At 45.5% G+C, this 16,616-nt stretch overlaps 1 protein-coding gene across 6 annotated transcripts in view; it reads left to right on the forward strand.

The window, feature by feature from the left end:
* CUNH1orf159 (chromosome unknown C1orf159 homolog) overlaps positions 1-16,616 on the forward strand; it is a 28,724-nt gene that overhangs the window by 1,303 nt on the left and 10,805 nt on the right. For 4 of the 6 annotated variants that reach the window (XM_027110635.1, XM_027110637.1, XM_027110627.1 and 1 more), the window contains exon 1: positions 15,087-16,474. The exons of the other annotated variants lie outside the window; for them this stretch is intronic. The gene's annotated coding sequence lies outside the window, so the exon portion shown is untranslated. Of the gene's footprint in view, positions 1-15,086; positions 16,475-16,616 lie in introns of those variants that run through there. 6 annotated transcript variants of the gene reach the window in all.

Below are 16,616 nucleotides of genomic sequence, written 5' to 3' on the forward strand. Positions count from 1 at the left end.
TCTGGAGATGCCGCGGGCCCTCCTGCGTTGTGCTCGACGGTGGGAGAAGGAAAGGGCAGCACACGTGAACTGTGAAGTTGGTGACCACCTGCCCCTCACCCCTCTCCAGCCACAGCTGCCCGCAAGGCTGGAAGATCGCGTCCGCCCCCTGCCGTGGTCACCCGGGCAGGGCCTCCTGTCGGAGAGCTGTTTATGTGGTTTTCTGGCCCAGCACCCAACAGCTATTGAGGGACCTGAATAATTCCACCCCCCGCCCCCCGCCGTTACCTGACGTGTTACTTGTTCAGAATCACAGTGACTTCTTTGAAACCAGTGCTTCTAAGGATAAATGAGAGTCATGAAAGAACACATGGTACAATTTAAATTCTCACCAAACTTTTCATTACCTTGTAGAAATTTTTGGACCCAATTCCTTAGATTTTTGGCTCCAATAAGATTTTCAAAATAGAAAATGAATTGCATTTATTCAGTTCGTGATTACATATAATCCACATAAGTGAAGTGCATAGGTTCAATTTGCCCAGTTTTGACAAATGTATAGCTGTGTAACTTGCACACTGGCATGATAGAGCACATTTCTGTCATCCCTAAAGGTTCCCTCATGTTGTGTCCCCCGAATCCTTGTGTCGAAGCCCCAGCGTGATGTTGTCTGCAGGTGGGGCCTTGGGGAGGTGATCAGGGTGAGGGGGGCCCATGAGGGGATCGGTGCCCTGATAACAAGAGGAAGACAGAGACCCCCCTCCCTGCTCACACACCAGGCAAGGCCAGGAGGACCGCGAGAAGGCGGCCGTCTGCAGGCCGGGAAGGGCCCTCACCAGAGACCGGATCTGCTGGCACCTGGACCTTGGGCCTCCCCGCCCCGGTTCTGTGAGGAACAGTGTCTGTCTAAGCTGCCCTGGGCTGACTGAGACCTCGTAAGCCTTCCCAGCCCTGCCCCCCAGGAGCCGGCATAGTTCTGATTTCTGCCACGTTCCTTCATGGTGCTGTGTTAGACTCCATGGTCTGTGGAGCTCCCTGGCTGTCCGCAGCGCAATGCCTGACCTGGGACGGCACTTGGGTGCGTTCCTGGCATTGTCTTGGGTGATGGGGTCATGCACATTCTTGCACTTGTGTTCTGTGGGCGTGAGACTGCCATGTGAGGCCTGGTGGGCAGGGCGGTGTTCACTAGTGTCTTCCATCTGCATCTCCTTGAGCAGTGATGCTGGGCATGCGTCCGTCTGCGACACCCGCTCGAAGCATCTGATCAAGTTTTTTGCCTTTTTTAATTTTAAAAAATTTTTAAATATTTATTTTTTTAATTTATTTTTGGCTGTGTCTCAGTTGCGGCACATGGGATCTTCCTTGCAGCATGCGGGATCCTCTGCTGTGGCACGTGGGCTTCTCTCTAGTTGTGGCACGCAGGCTCCATGGCATATGGGCTCTGTAGTTGCAGCACACGGGCTTTCTAGTTGTGGTCCATGTGCTCAGTAGTTGCCCCGCACCATGTGGGATCTTAGTTTCCCGACCAGGGATCAAACCCTCTTCCCATGCATTGGAAGGTGAATTCTTAACCACTGGACCACCAGGAAAGCACCCTGCCCTTTTAAAAATTATCAAGTTGTAGAGACTTCCCTGGTGGCACAGTGGTAAAGAACCCGCCTGCCAGTGCAGGGGACATGGGTTCGATCCCTGGTCTGGGAAGATCCCACATGCCGCGGAGCAGCTAAGACCATGTGCCACAACTACTGAGCCTGTGTGCCATAACTACTGAAGCCCACGAGCCTAGAGCCCGTGCTCCTCAAGAGAAGCCACCACAATGAGAAGCCCGCACACCGCAACGAAGAGTAGCCCCCGCTCGTCGCAACTAGAGAAAGCCCACGCGCAGCAACGAAGACCCAATGCAGCCAAAAATAAATGAATAAAACAAAATTATAAAAATTATCAAGTTGTAATTTCCTCTAGGTCTTCTGGATACAAGCCATGTCAGATATATATATATATATGTATATATAGAGAGAGAGAGTATTACCTCCCATTGTTTGACTTGCCTATTCGCATTATTAATAGCATCTTTTTAAAATTAAACTCTTTTGGAGTGGTTTTAGGTTAACAGAAAGATGCAGACCGAGGCACACTGTGGAAACTAGTACACGACGGTGCTCCGTTACTGTTCCCCACGCTCCAGGCTGCAGGTCACGCGCTGCCCCAGGGTCCTCGTTCTGCCCGGGGTCCCATCTGGGAGGCTACTTTTTCGTGACCTTGACGGTTTTGGGGAGGACCACTCAGGTGTTTTGTAGCGTGTCCCTGATTTGGGCTTTGTCTGCTGTGTTTTCTTCTGGTTAGACAGGGGTTGTGGTTTATGGAAAGAAGACCCCAGAGGTGAGGTGGCGCTCTCGTGACATCACATCAGGGCACCTGACGTCCGCACGACATCACGGGGGCTGTCGGCCTGGTCACCTGTCTCGGGGGATCTGCCAAGGAGTGTCACTCCTTGTCCTGTCCTCCCGTCTCTCTGGCAGCCACTCAGAGGGGCAGCCCACCCTCCCGGGGGTGGGAGCGAAGCTCTGGGGAAGACCCACCGTGTGGTCTGGACTCCCGTAAGGAGGATGGACGCGTGGGTGTCGTCTGCACTTTGGTGGGGACGCAGCTCCGCGCTGTCGGTTTGGCTGCCCACCTCGTTCCAGCCTTGGCCGCCAGGACCTTGTCGTTGCCCACCCCTCCCACCCCCCGCCCCTTGTGAGCGCTTCCTTCCTTTCTTGCACTGCCAGCCACGCCAGCTTCCCTTCATCTTGTTGTGTTCCCGCCTCAGCCCTAGAATCACCCAGTTCTCTGGGGAGCGCTGGTTCGTTTCATGGGAGAGTGGGATTTAGAAACGAGGACCTGGCAGCGGGTGTGGGCGTTGCTGCTGGGGTGTCCTTGCCTGTAGTCCTCTTAGCAGATAGGTAACTATGTATCTGTTCACCTGTGTGTCTGTAACCTGTAGTCTGTTAGAAAAGTGCTTATATGTAACCTTCTCACTGCCATCACCATCATTTTCTTATTTGTCCCACCCCAGTGTACATAGAAAGCAGTTTCAGAATTGTTCTCCCATATACCTCCCCACTCTGAGAAACAAATTTATCACCTTGAGTGCCATGTTTATATTTGGTTTCTTCTTATCGTTGGTCTTACAGTTCCTAGTCAAAACACTGTCTTCCTGTCCCCTTCAGTGTGTTGGTGTCACACGTTGATACAGTTAGATTCAGTGGTCACAGTCTGCTTTCCATCCTGCCATCCCTGGCATTCTGGTGGGTGGTGCTGATTTGTTTGCATGTATTAAGTCTACTCTCTGTGATATATCATTCTATGGATTTTGGCAAATGCATGGAGTTTATATCCACCATAATGGTGTATTTTCATGAGCAGAAGTTTTTAATATTGATGAAGTTTAGTTTATCAATTGTGTTTCTTTTTTGGTTCATGCTTTCTGTGTCCTATTTAAAAGTCTTTGCCTAACCAAAAGCCCCTAAGATAGTCTCCTGTAGTTGCTTGTAGAAGGTTTATAGATGCAGTTTTGTGTTTAGCTCCGTGAGCCATCTCTAATTAATTTTTCATGTGATGTGAGTCTAGTAGTTTCACTTTTTATTCCATGTAAGTAACCAGCTGTCCCAGCACCATTTCTTGAAAAAAAACTTTCTTTTCTCCATTGAATTGCTTTGGCATCTTATCAAAAATCATTTGACTGTGTTTGTGAGGATCTATTTCTGGGTTCTCTATTCTGTTACATTGGTCTATCTGTTCATCAATCCACACTGTCTTGTGACTTTATAATAAGTCTTCAGGTACAGCAGTGTAAGTCCTCCATGCTTATGCTTTTATTCTTTTTAATTTTTTTAATTTTAATTTTTTTTACTTTTTGGCCACACCCCGTGGCATGTGGGGTCTTAGTGCCCCGACCAGGGATCGAACCTGCACCCCCTGCATTGGAAGCTTGGAGTCTTAACCACTGGACCACCAGGGAAGTCCCACTTGTTCTTCTTTTTAAAATTGCTCTGGCTATTCCAGGTTCTTTGTATTTCATCTACATTTCAGAATCAGGTTGTCAGTTCCTCAAAAAAAAAAAAAAACCTATAATTTTGATTGTGATTATCTTAAATATTGGGTCAATTTGGGGAGAAATTAATCTTAGTAATATTGAGTCCTCTAATCCGTTCACGTGGATGAGTGGAGATACATATATGCGTGTGTGTTCATGTTGATACATATGTACCATTATTGTATGTCTTTCCGTTATGTGGACCTTGAACAACTCTCAGCAGTTTTATCTTTTTCTGTGTACAGGTCTCACACATCTTTTATTAAGTTGATCCCCACGAACAGACTGTTTTGAGTGCCGTTGTGAATGCTATTTATTTAAGTTTCATTTTCCAATTACATGTTGCTAGTATATAGGAATGCCAGTGGCTTTTGCATATTGACTTTATATTCTTGTAACATTGCTGACTTCACCTACAAATTAGAGTAGGTTTTTAAGATTTCCTAGGATTTTCCGTGTGAACAGCCGTGCCGTGTGGACAGAGGCGCGATCACTCCTCTTTCTAACCTTGTGGCTTTTGCTTGTTTTCTGTCGTCACTGGCTTGAGCCCCAGGACAGTGTTGACTAGACCTGCTGAGGCTGGGTGGCCTTGGCCTCTTCACTGCTGCTATGGCATCAGCTGTGGGGTTTTTGGAGATGCCCTGCCTCGCGCTGAGGGTGTCTCCTGTTTGCAGTTTGCTGAGAGTTATCGTGAATGGGCCTGAATTTTTGTCAAATGCTCGTTTTGCATCTGCTGAAATGGTGACATGGTTTTTTTCCTCTTTAATCTATTAAAGTGGTTGATTGCATTGGCTGGTTTTTGTATGTTAGGTCAATCTTTTTTTTTTCCCCGAAGTTACAAAGAGTTTTAAAAAAATGTTTATTTATTTATTTTTAAATTTTATTTTTGGCTGCGTTGGGTCTTAGTTGCCCCGCGGCACGTGGGATCTTAGTTCCCCAACCAGGGATTGAATCCGTGTCCCCTGCGTTGGAAGGCAGATTCTTCTCCACTGGACCACCAGGGAAGTCCTACGTTAAGTCAATCTTATGTTCCTGGAAGAAACTCATTTGGGCGTGTTCTGTCACCTTTCTGTGTTTTACTGAATGCAGTTTGCTAATGTTTTGTTAGAGTTTGGGGTCTGTATTCATGAGGGATGTCAGTCTGCATTTTTTCCCTCGTAATGTCCTTGTCTGGATTTCTGTCAGGGTTATGCTGGCCTATGTTTGAGTCTTGCTTGCTGGCCTTATAAACGAGCTAGGACAGGTTCCCTTCCCCTTTGTTTTCTGAAGGACTTGGTTTAGTATTGGTATTAGTTCTTCCTTAGTTTTTTGGTAGACTTCACTAGTGAAGCTGTCTGGGTTCACTGTTTTCCTTGTGGGAAGTTTTACAAATATTAATTCAATTTCTTTCCTTTCATCTTAATTCAAATTATTTCCTTTCATCTGCCTAATACGGTTGAATTCACTCTCGTTTTTCTGTCTTCTTAAGACGGAAGCACAGATCAGTGATTTCACACTTGTCTTCATTTCTTATACAACCATTAAAAACTATAATTTTTTTTCTAAGCGCTGCTTTAGTTTCCTACACAAAGTCTGATAGATCGCACTTTATCTTTCTGTTAAAAATATTTTAAAATTTCCTATGTTTGATCCATGAGTTATTTAGAAGTCTGTTGTTTAATTTACAAGTATTTGGAGATTTTCTAAATATCTTTTGTTACTGATTTCTAATATAATTCCATTCAGTCAGAGAATATTCTCTGTATGATTTTCACCCTTTGAATTAGTTGATACTTGTTTTATGGTCAAACATATGGTTTGTTAGTGAATATTTTGTTTGCACTTAAGAAGAGTGTGTATTACACTTTTTTTGAGTGTCATATTCTGTAATTGTCAGTTGAGTCAAATATTGCCCAAATCCTTTTTTTTTTTTTTGCGATACGCGGGCCTCTCACTGTTGTGGCCTCTCCCGTTGCGGAGCAGAGGCTCCGGACGCGCAGGCTCAGCGGCCATGGCTCACGGGCCCAGCCGCTCCGCGGCACGTGGGATCTTCCCGGACCGGGGCACGCACCCGCGTCCCCTGCATCGGCAGGCGGACTCCCAGCCACCGCGCCACCAGGGAAGCCCTGCCCAAATCTTTTATATCCTTACTCTTTTTTTTTGTCTACTTGTTCAGTCAGTTATTGAAAGAGGGGCGTTCAAGTTTCCAGTCACATTTGTGGGTTTGTCTTTTTCCTTTTCGTTCTCTCAACTTCATGTATTTGCAAGGTTTTATTCAGTGCATACAAATCAATCCAAGACGATTGGTTTATCTTCCTGATGAATTTACGCTGTTATTGTTGTGAAAGATCGAAGTCTACTTTGTCTGCTATCAGTATATCTGTGTGAGTGTTCTTATACTCAGTAATTGCATAGTCTATCTTTTCCATCCTGTGCTTTCAGTGTTCTGTGTCTTTATGTATAAAGCTTGTCTGTTATAAAGTGCATATCATTTGGTCTTGCTTTTTATCTAATCTGACAGTCTCTACTTTTCAAAAAAATAACTATAATAACTACCATTTATTGAGGCACTTTATAGGCATTATGTAATTTCATTTCTTCCAGATTTTTTTTATTGTAGTAAAATATACATAACATGAAATTTACCATTTTAACCATTTTATAATATATAGCCTGTAGCATTAAGTGTATTTATGATGTTGTACAACACTTACCACCACCCGCCTCTGGAACTTTCTCATCTTCTCAAACTGAAACTCTGTCCCCATTAAACGCTAACTGCCGTCCCCTTCCCAGCCCTGGCACCCACCCTCCTACTTTTTGTCTCTATGGATTTGACGACCCTGGGGACCTCACGTAAGTGGAATCATACATTATTTGTCCTCTTGTGCCTGGCTTATTTCACTTAGTATAATGTCACCCATGTTGTAGCAGGTGTCAGAATCCCTCCTTTTTAAGGCTGAATAACATTCCATTGTATGGATGGACCACATTTTGCTTATTCACTCATTGGTCAATGGGTATTTGGGTTGCTTCCACTTTTTTCTTTCTTGGCTGTTGTGAATAGTGCTGCTGTGGACACTGGTGTACAAATATCTCTTAAAGACCCTGTTTTTGGTTCTTCTGAGTATATAATCAGAAGTGGAATTGCTGAATCATATGGTAATGCTGCACCGCTTTACATTTCCACCAGCAGCAGACAAGGGTTCAAATTTCTCCACGTTCGTTGTTTCTGGGTTGGTTCTTTTTAAAATATTTATTCATTTATTTTATTTATTTGGCTGTGCTGGGTCTTAGTTGTGGCATGTGGGATCTAGTTCCCTGACCAGGGATCGAACCCAGGCCCCCTGCATTGGGAGCATGGAGTCTTAGCTACTGGACCACTAGCGAAGTCCCAGTTGTTTCTGTGTTTTTGATAGTAGCCATCCTCATGGGTGTGGAGTAGTATATTTGCTGCATTTCTCTAATGATTAGTGATGCTAATCTCTGCTTTTTGATGGAGTATTTAGTCTGTTTACATTTAGTGCGGTTATTAGAGTGTTTGGGTTTAAATCTACCATCTTGATGTTTGATTTCTATTTTTCCATCTGTTTCTCTGTTTCTCCTTTCCTCCCTTTTTTCTTTTTTTGGTGAATCAAGTTTTTAAAATTCTGTTTTATGTCCTTTATTGACTTCTTAGTTCTGCCCTTTTGTGTTATTTTATAGTGGTTCCTATAGAGATTAAATATGTGTGTTTAATTTATCATGGTCTACCTTAAAAGTTAATCCTATACTTCACAAACAGTACAGAGGGTCCCAGTGACCACCTTCTACTTCTAGTGCTCTTGGCCGCATATATTTTAGTTCTTGTGCTAGAAAATTCTACAACACAGTTTTCATCTTTACTTTAGCTAATAGTCTTTAAAAATAGTTAGAGGTGTATTACATTTAATTGTTAAAGTCTTGGATGCCTTTGTTTACTAAATTGAGAATTTCTGGGTCCAGTGGTTAGGACTTTGTGCTCTCACTGCCGAGGGCCCGGGTTCAATCCCTGGTCAGGGAGCTAAAATCCCACAAGCCTCCCAGTGCAGCCAAAAAAAAAAGAAAGAGAGAATTTCTGTAGAACTGCGCCGTACTTGGCTTGACATGCTAAATGTATTAGTTGAACGTTGTAAAACAAGCAGTACCCACTGGCCCCTGTAGAAAACTCTCAGACCCCAGGTCAGTGTGGGGGGTAAGTAGAGGCTCTGGAGCCAGGGGCCTGGCCAGTCCTCACCCTGCCATGTACTCGCTGTGCCATGTACTTGCCGTGTGATCTTGTGCAAGCCTGTTTTCTCCTCTTACAAGGGGTCCAGGGACTTCCCTGGTGGCGCAGTGGTTAAGAATCCACCTGCCAATGCAGGGGACACGGGTTCAAGCCCTGGTCCGGGAAGATTCCACATGCTGCGGAGCAACTAAGCCCGTGCACCACAACTACTGAGCCTGCGCTCTAGAGCCTGTGAGCCACAACTACTGAGCCTGTGTGCCACAACTACTGAAGCCCACGTGCCTACAGCCTGTGCTCCGCAACAAGAGAAGCCACCACAATGAGAAGCCCTCGCACCGCAACGAAGAGTAGCCTCCTCTCGCTGCAACTAGAGAAAGCCCGCGTGCAGCAACGAAGACCCAACTCAGCCAAAAATAAATAATAAAATAAAATAAATTAATTTTTAAAAAAGGGGGTCGATAATAGGCATTGCTAGGAGGGTAAAATGAGTTAATATGAATGAATAACTCAGAGTGGTGCTTGGCACACAGCAAGTGCTATATAATTGCTGTTCTTGCTGTTGTTACACAGTGAGCAGGTTCACATCCCTTGGAGATCCAGGATCTGCAGCAAAAAGAGACTTTTTCATCCTTCGCAAACCAACACGGGCATGAAAGTCCAGCCCTAGCTGTGTATGTGACAAACCTCTAAGGTGTGAAATTACTTTTCATAGGAGAATAAACCTCAGATTATTAATTTGTTCATTCTTTGGGGAATGTTTTAGAGATGAAAAGGGCTACTAAAATAATGTTAAGTATAACTTATCCTTTTTTTTTTTTTGCGGTACGTGGGCCTCTCACTGCTGTGGCCTCTCCCGCTGCGGAGCACAGGCTCCGGACACGCAGGCTCAGCGGCCATGGCTCACGGGCCCAGCCGCTCCACGGCATGTGGGATCCTCCCGGACCGGGGCACGAACCCGTGTCCCCTGCATCGGCAGGCGGACTCTCAACCACTGCGCCACCAGGGAAGCCCTAACTTATGATCTTAAATTTATCTTTTTGCAACTGGATTCATGTTGTTAACCGAGAAGAGTGTTTTAGCATCCATCCCCATTTGCTTCCCTGAGGCCGACTCCTGCCCAGTGGAGACGAGGCTCTGGTGGCACTGCAGTTCTCTCCAAGTGACCTCTGTGCCTACCATTGGGTTTCTGAATAGAAAAGCCATGCAGTGGAGTCATTTCCGGCATAGAAGAATCAGCTCCAACAAATGACTCTCCCGTAGATGGCAATCATCATCCCGGGACAAGGTAGAAAAGCAGCTACCTGAGGACTCTGGAAGGGGGGACAGCAGGCAGATCCTGAGGGCAGCTTAGACTTAGAGGCGTGGCCGGCACACAGTGTGTCTCTTGTTTGCACATCTTTCCTCTGAGGGCTGCACAGTCACTGCAGGGGTGGTGTGGTGGCTAAAACTCTGGGTGGAAAGACCGTGCGCTTCCTCGTTAGACTAAGGGGAGGAGCTGGTATCCACAGCTGCTGGGGAGAAATCCTGGAACGAGGAATTCTGCGACTAAACTCTGCTCAGATTTCTGTCCAAGCCTTGAACCGTGCACACACACAGGGCATGGGGAGAAGCCACCTGGAGTGAGAGCGAGGCCACCGCTTCCCACAAAATCAACAGCAACACAGTTTGCAGTTTGAATCTAATGAGATTAATCGCCTGCTAAAGCAAAACCATAAACTCTCTTCAGAGCAATATAATGGAATTCAGAGTCTCTACAACACAACATTTGCAACATACATGTTACAACCTGAAAGTACTCAACATACAAAGAGCCAGGGGGATGTGAACCATCCTCAGGGAAAAGACAGTCAACAGACGCCAATCGTGTTATGACCCAGGTGTTGGATAGTCAAACAAGCACCTCACAGCTGGCTTAGTAACTGTGTTCAGTGAGGTAAAGGAAAATACACTCATAATGAACAAAAACATAGGAAATCTCGGTAGAGGAGTAGAAAATATTTTTCAAAACAAGCCAGTTGGAAACTTTAGAACTGGAAAGTAAACACCTGAAATAAAAAATTCACTGAATGGGCATAATAGAATGGAAATGACAGGAAGTAGTCAGACTTCAAAGACAAATTGGTAGAAATCATCTGGTCTGAAGAAAAACTGGGGAAATGATTGAGGGAAAAGCATGAAGAGCCCTAGGGACTCATGGGGCAGTGTGAAGTGTCTCAGGCAGGGTAACTATGGAGCCCAGAGGGGAGGCGAGAGACACAGTGGGGCAGGAGAAGTACTTGAACAACAATGATCAGACTCTTTCCAAATATGGTGAAAAACGTAAATTTATAGATTTCAGAAGCTCAGTGAGTCCCAAACAGGATGAATATGACTAAAACCATAAACAGGCACATCATTTTCAAATTACTGAAAACTTTAAGATTAACTTTAAAAATCTTGACGGCAGCCAGAGAAAAACAAGACTACATACACACAGCATCACAAAGACTAGGAACTTATCATCAGAAGGCAAGTGGAGCTGCATCTATAAAGTTCTGGAAGAAAGATAGTCAACCCTCCAGGAGTGTGTGTTAAATACAGATGTTTTCAGAAGAAGGAAGACTGATGGAATTTGTTGCCATCATCTGTGTACTGCCAGACATGCTGAAGAAAGTCTTTCCAGGCTGAAGGAAAATGATACCAGAGTGAAACTCAGGTCTTTATGAGTGAGTGATGAGCATCAAAAAGGGTAAATATCTGGGGGGAACGTTTTCTTTAAAATACGTATTTAAAGAAAAAATCAGAACATGTCTTGGGTTTGTAATGCATACAGATGAAATACGTATGATAACTGTAGCATAAGGAACAGTGAAGGGGATCTGTGGACCTGCAGGTTCTGCCTTTACATGAAGTGCTGCAGTATTGATTCTAAGTAAGCTGTGAAATAGTGGGGATGTGTGTTGCAGTCCTAGAGCAATAACCATAAAAATAATGCAGAGACTCATAACTGAAGAACCAAAAGATAAATTGACAGGGGATTTTTAAAAATATTCAAATAATATAAGAGAAAACAGGAAAGAGAGAACAGAGAAATAAAACACCAGAGAGACAGCAGAAAACAAATAATAAAATGGTAGCCTTAAATCCAACCATAGCATCATTATACATTTGCCAATGCCCAGCATCAAGAGTGATCCTGATGTGAATATGGACTTGAGGCAACAGTGATGTGTCAGTGTAGGTTCATCAGAGTACCTATCTGGGGCAGGATGTTGACAGTGGGGGAGGCTCTGCTTGTGTGGGGGCAGGGGGTGTATGGGAATTCTCTTACTTCCTGCTCAGTTTAGCTGTGAACCCAAAACTGCTCTAAAAAAATTAAGTCTTTTATGTATTAAAACCAAGGAACAAGTAGAAAAATAATAAAATGGTAGACCTAAGTCTAACCACAGTGATAATTAAATTAAATGTTAATGGACTAAACTCTCCACTTAAAAGGTAGAGATTATCAGAATGCGTAAATAAGCAAGACCCTACTACATGCTGTCTGTGGGAGATTCACTTTAAAATTATTTATTTATTAATTTTTGGGTCTGTGTTGGGTCTTCGTTTCTGTGCGAGGGCTTTCTCTAGTTGCGGCGAGCGAGGGCCACTCTTCATCGTGGTGCGCGGGGCTCTCACTGCCGCGGCCTCTCTTGTTGCGGAGCACAGGCTCCAGACGCGCAGGCTCAGTAGTTGTGGCTCACGGGCCCAGTTGCTCCGCGGCACATGGGATCTTCCCAGACCAGGGCTCGAACCCTTGTCCCCTGCATTGGCAGGCAGATTCTCAAGAACTGCGCCACCAGGGAAGCCCGAGATTCACTTTAAATATCAAAAACACAGGTTGAAAATAAGTGAATGCAAAATGTGTATGTATACAAATAGCGTAAGAAGGCTGGAGTGGCTATATTAATATCAGATAAGGTAGATTCACAATATGGAGTATTACTAAAGAGAACGAGGAAATTCTAATAATAAAGAGGTTGTTTCATCAGGAAAACATCAATTATGAATGCACCCAATAAAGGGAGTAATAAGCAATCATAGTAGGCAATTTTAGCATCTTTCTCTCACCAGTTATTAGAACAAAAGACCTAAAGAAATCAGTAAAGACAGAGGATCTGAACAGTGCTCCCAAGCATCTTGAGCTGATTGATATTTGTGGAAGCCACACCCATCAGGAGCAGAACACAAGTTCCTTCTAAGTGCATTCTCTAGCAAAGACCAGCTGCTGTGCCCTGAAACAAGTTTCTAAGCAAAGTGGTGTACAGCTGTGTTTATTTGCGTAGGACATGATTCTATAGAAGACACTAAGAAATCTGTGAAAACTGCTAGAACTATTAAGTGAATTTAGCAAAATCTCAGAGCTCAAGGTTAATGCGCAAATTTTACTTGTATTTTTGTATGCTAACAGCAGACCGTTACGAAATGCAATTAGAGGCCACCGCAGCCCCTGGGAGTCCGGAAAGGGGGAACTGCGAGCCAGTGAACGGCTCAGTCCCCGGGCAGCAGGGGCCGGTGGAGGTGCGGCGCTGCTGCTGCGAGGGGCTGGCGGAGGTCCGCACCAGCCACGCTGGGGGAGGAGGCTGAAGGAAGGAGGAGGAGGGACCACCAGAAGCGGGACACGTGGACAAAGTTCAAGAGGAGGACAAGACATAGCAGAATCAGACTGCCGCTGTCTGAGAGCTGGGGCTGCAGAGCCTGAAATTACCCTGGAAAACCTCTGGCATGTTGCGCCCTTCACCGCTTCCTCCTGCGGGCTCGAGGCAACGCGCCTTGTTAAGCGCGAGAGTCGGAAGGCCGCCGTGTACATTTTGCAGGAGCACAGACTGAGGTGCTTCTGTTCCTCTGGCCTTGAGTTGCCGTTGCTTTCCATTGTGGGCTCTTTCCCCTCAGTGTTCCTCTCCGTTCTCCACTTCTAGTCCCACCGCCTTACCAAGTGTGGTCGACTCACGCAGGTGAATTAGACCATCTTTTCGCACGCTGTTTTCCTCCCTGTCTGCCAGTATTACTCTGAACTTGACCGTTTTAACCTGAACCGTTCACGTGGGTTTGCAGTTCCCACTCTGCTTTTCAAACTTTCTGATGTCGCGTCACCATGACAGTCAGCATTGGCTCAGGTTACCCTGTGGACATACCTCTGTTAGGACAGTTAGCACATCCGGGGCTGCCCAGCCCGAGAGGTGCAGAGCAGGCGCAGAGAAGTAATCCCGACAGAGAAAACGTTAAAGAGCTTGGCCTGCGGTTGACTTAATTACCACTTCAAGCGTGGGGAAGGTCCTTATACAGAAGTCCTGGCCGGTGATAATCTGGCCTCAAGGAAAACAGAGGAGCAGGTGGCTTACGTTGCAGACCGCTTTGTGGTTAGAACAGGGGGACATTTGATGGCGTGGGTTTTTAGCAAGAGGATGAAGTCCTTTAGTAAAGGGTAGAGTGCTTCAGCCAGGGGCTAGTGAATAAAACGCTGACTCCTGATGGCCATAAACGCCGGCACCTAACGCCTGTGGCCCTGCTCCCCGTCTCCAAAATGGCTTGGTGAGTTTCAGATTTGGCCATTTTTAAGTTTATGGGATAGATTAGGCATGACCCCTCTTGAAAGTTTCCCTGCAAGGTATATGGCAGGATATGTCTTCCCATGTAACAAAATACCATTAAAAGTCGTAACTGCTGCTGTGCAACTTCTGCCTTTTAGTAGAAACTTCTATTCCTTGAACGACGTGTATTGGTGCATCTTTCTTTGCTTTTTATCTCTTTCAAATAGAATGTTTCATGTTTGACTTGCTTATCTGTATGTCTCCTGGGAATCAGTTTCTGCCCAGTACTTCCTGCTGGTTTATTTCATAGGACACTTTTAAGGAGTGAGGTTGAAGATGGGCTCACAGGTGACTTGACCTTGGAAAACTGTGGAGATTGACAGAGGGAACTCGTCTTTGAGCACCTGTTCTCAGAGCAACATTCAGATCTGTAGAAACATACCTAGGCTCATTGGATGAACATTTAGAATTCTAGTAAATTGCTCAGAGATTCCTAAAGTCCACTTTAGAGGATCAGACCGTGCGACTGTGTTGTTATTATTTTAATTTGTGTAGTGTCCAAAGTTACTTTTTAAAAAGATTAATTTGTTTATTTTTGGCTGTGTTGGGTCTTCATTGCTGCGTGTGGGCTTTCTCTAGTTGCGGCGAGAAGGGGCTACTCTTTGTTGTGATGCGTGGGCTTCTCACTGCAGTGGCTTCTCTTGTTGCAGAGCACGGGCTCTAGGCGTGTGGGCTTCAGTAGTTGCAGCATGCGGGCTCAGCAGTTGCGGCTCACGGGCTTAGTTGCTCCGCGGCATGTGGGATCTTCCCAGACCAGGGCTCGAACCCGTGTCCCCTGCATTGGCAGGCAGATTCTTAACTACTGCGCCACCAGGGAAGTCCCCAAAGTTATGTTTTAAAAAGTGTTCGTGCTTTTTGTAAAGTGATTTGTTCTAAGCACATTAAAGGTCATTCAAGTGTTGTTCAAAAAAAAGAAAGAAAAAAGAAATTAGAGAGTTAATTATATTTACAATAATACCCAAAGACAAAATATTTAGTAATATGTTTAACAAAAGATGTGTAAGAGCGCCTCTTCACTGAAAGCCACAGAACATTGCTGAGAGAAATTAAAGACAACTTGAAGGGACTTCCCTGGTCGTCCAGTGGCTAAGACTCTGTGCTCCCAGTGCAGGGGGCCCGGGTTCAATTCCTGGTCAGGGAACTCGTCCCACATGCCGCAACTAAAAAAAGATCCCGCGTGCCACAACTAAGACCCGGCGCAGCCAAATAAATATTTTAAAAAATAAACAAAGACAACTTGAAGAAATGGAGAGAGAGCATGTTTGTAGATTAGAAGACTCAATATTGTTAAAATGTCAGTTATCCCAGTCAAGATTCCAGAAGGCTTTTTGTAGTAATTGACAAGATGATTCTAAAACATGGAAATGCAGGTGACCTGGAATTGCCAAAGCAATTACACAAAGCAGGGCTTCACTCTGCCTGACTTCAGACTTTCTGTAAAGCTTCAGTAGTTGAGACTGTGTGGTACTGGTGACACACAGATGAACGGAACAGAATAGGAAGTCCAGAAGTAGACCCACACACAGACAATTGATTTTCAACAAGGATGTCAAGAGAATGTAATATGAAAAGGAAAGCCTTTTTAACACATGGTGCTACAACTGGATATACATAGGGAAGAAAAATGAACTTGATCTTTACTTCACACCATGACACAAAAGTAACTCAAAGAAAACACAGGAAATCCTTATGACCCTGAGGTCAAGGCAGAGATTTCTTAGGACGCAAAAAGCAAGAACCATAAAAGAAAAAATGGATGCATTCGATTTTACCAAAATGAAAACATTTGCTCTTCTGAAGATACCCGTTAGAAAATGAAAAGACAAGTCACAAAATGGGAGAAAATATTTACAGTACATATATCTGACAAAATACATGAAGAGTTAGCACGTAATAATAGACAGATGGCCCAGCCGAACAGCGTGGCCCAAAGATGTGAACAGACACATTATGAGAGATGTAAGATGTGTGAATGGCTGACAAGCAGGACAGAGGTGCTGACTGTCGCTAGTTACCAGGGAAACGCAGGTTGGAACAGCAGGAGAACCGCTGCCCGGCCGCCGGTGCGAGGCCACTAGCTGGCAGGGCCAGAGCAGGTGAGCCAGCCACTGCACACGGAGCCGCTGCCCGAGAATAGCAGGGCAGCTTCCCAGAGAGTCCCCTTGACCTGGTGCTTCCAAGTATTTACCCAAGAGGAAGGAAAGCAAGCGACTGTGCAGGAACGGGCCCAAGAACGTCCCCAGCAGCGTTAGCCACCAAAATGTGGAAACAGCCACATGGCCATCAGCAGGCAGCGGGCAAGGGAAGTGTCCTCGCAGTGGATGCCACTCAGCCACGAGAGGGCAAAGTATGGAGGAATCTGAAGATCGCTGTGGCCATGCTGAAGGGCAGGAGCCCGACACAAGGTGCGCGGACAGTGTGGTCCGTTCTCCTGAAATTCCAGAAGACACCGTCCACATGCAGCGGCAGGGCTTGGCCGGGCAGGCGGGGGCCGTGGAGGGGCCGCACGGTGTGGACACCGTACTCAGTCGTGTCCACTGAGTAGCAGACAGAGGTGTTGACTGAGACCTGATTCCTGAATCAAAGGTATCAATGCGGCTGTGACACCAGTAGTTGCCACCTGAGGGGATTTCACATTCTAGAAAGGGGATGGTGCCGCAGGAAAGAGCAGGTGTTCTTTTTGTTTTTGCGGTACGCGGGCCTCTCACCATTGTGGCCTCTCCCGTCG

The sequence above is a fragment of the Aethalodelphis obliquidens genome, unplaced genomic scaffold (genome assembly GCF_003676395.1).
Source record: "Aethalodelphis obliquidens isolate GAN/ISIS:26980383/991018 unplaced genomic scaffold, ASM367639v1 scaffold9, whole genome shotgun sequence".
Classification (NCBI taxonomy): domain Eukaryota; kingdom Metazoa; phylum Chordata; class Mammalia; order Artiodactyla; family Delphinidae; genus Aethalodelphis; species Aethalodelphis obliquidens.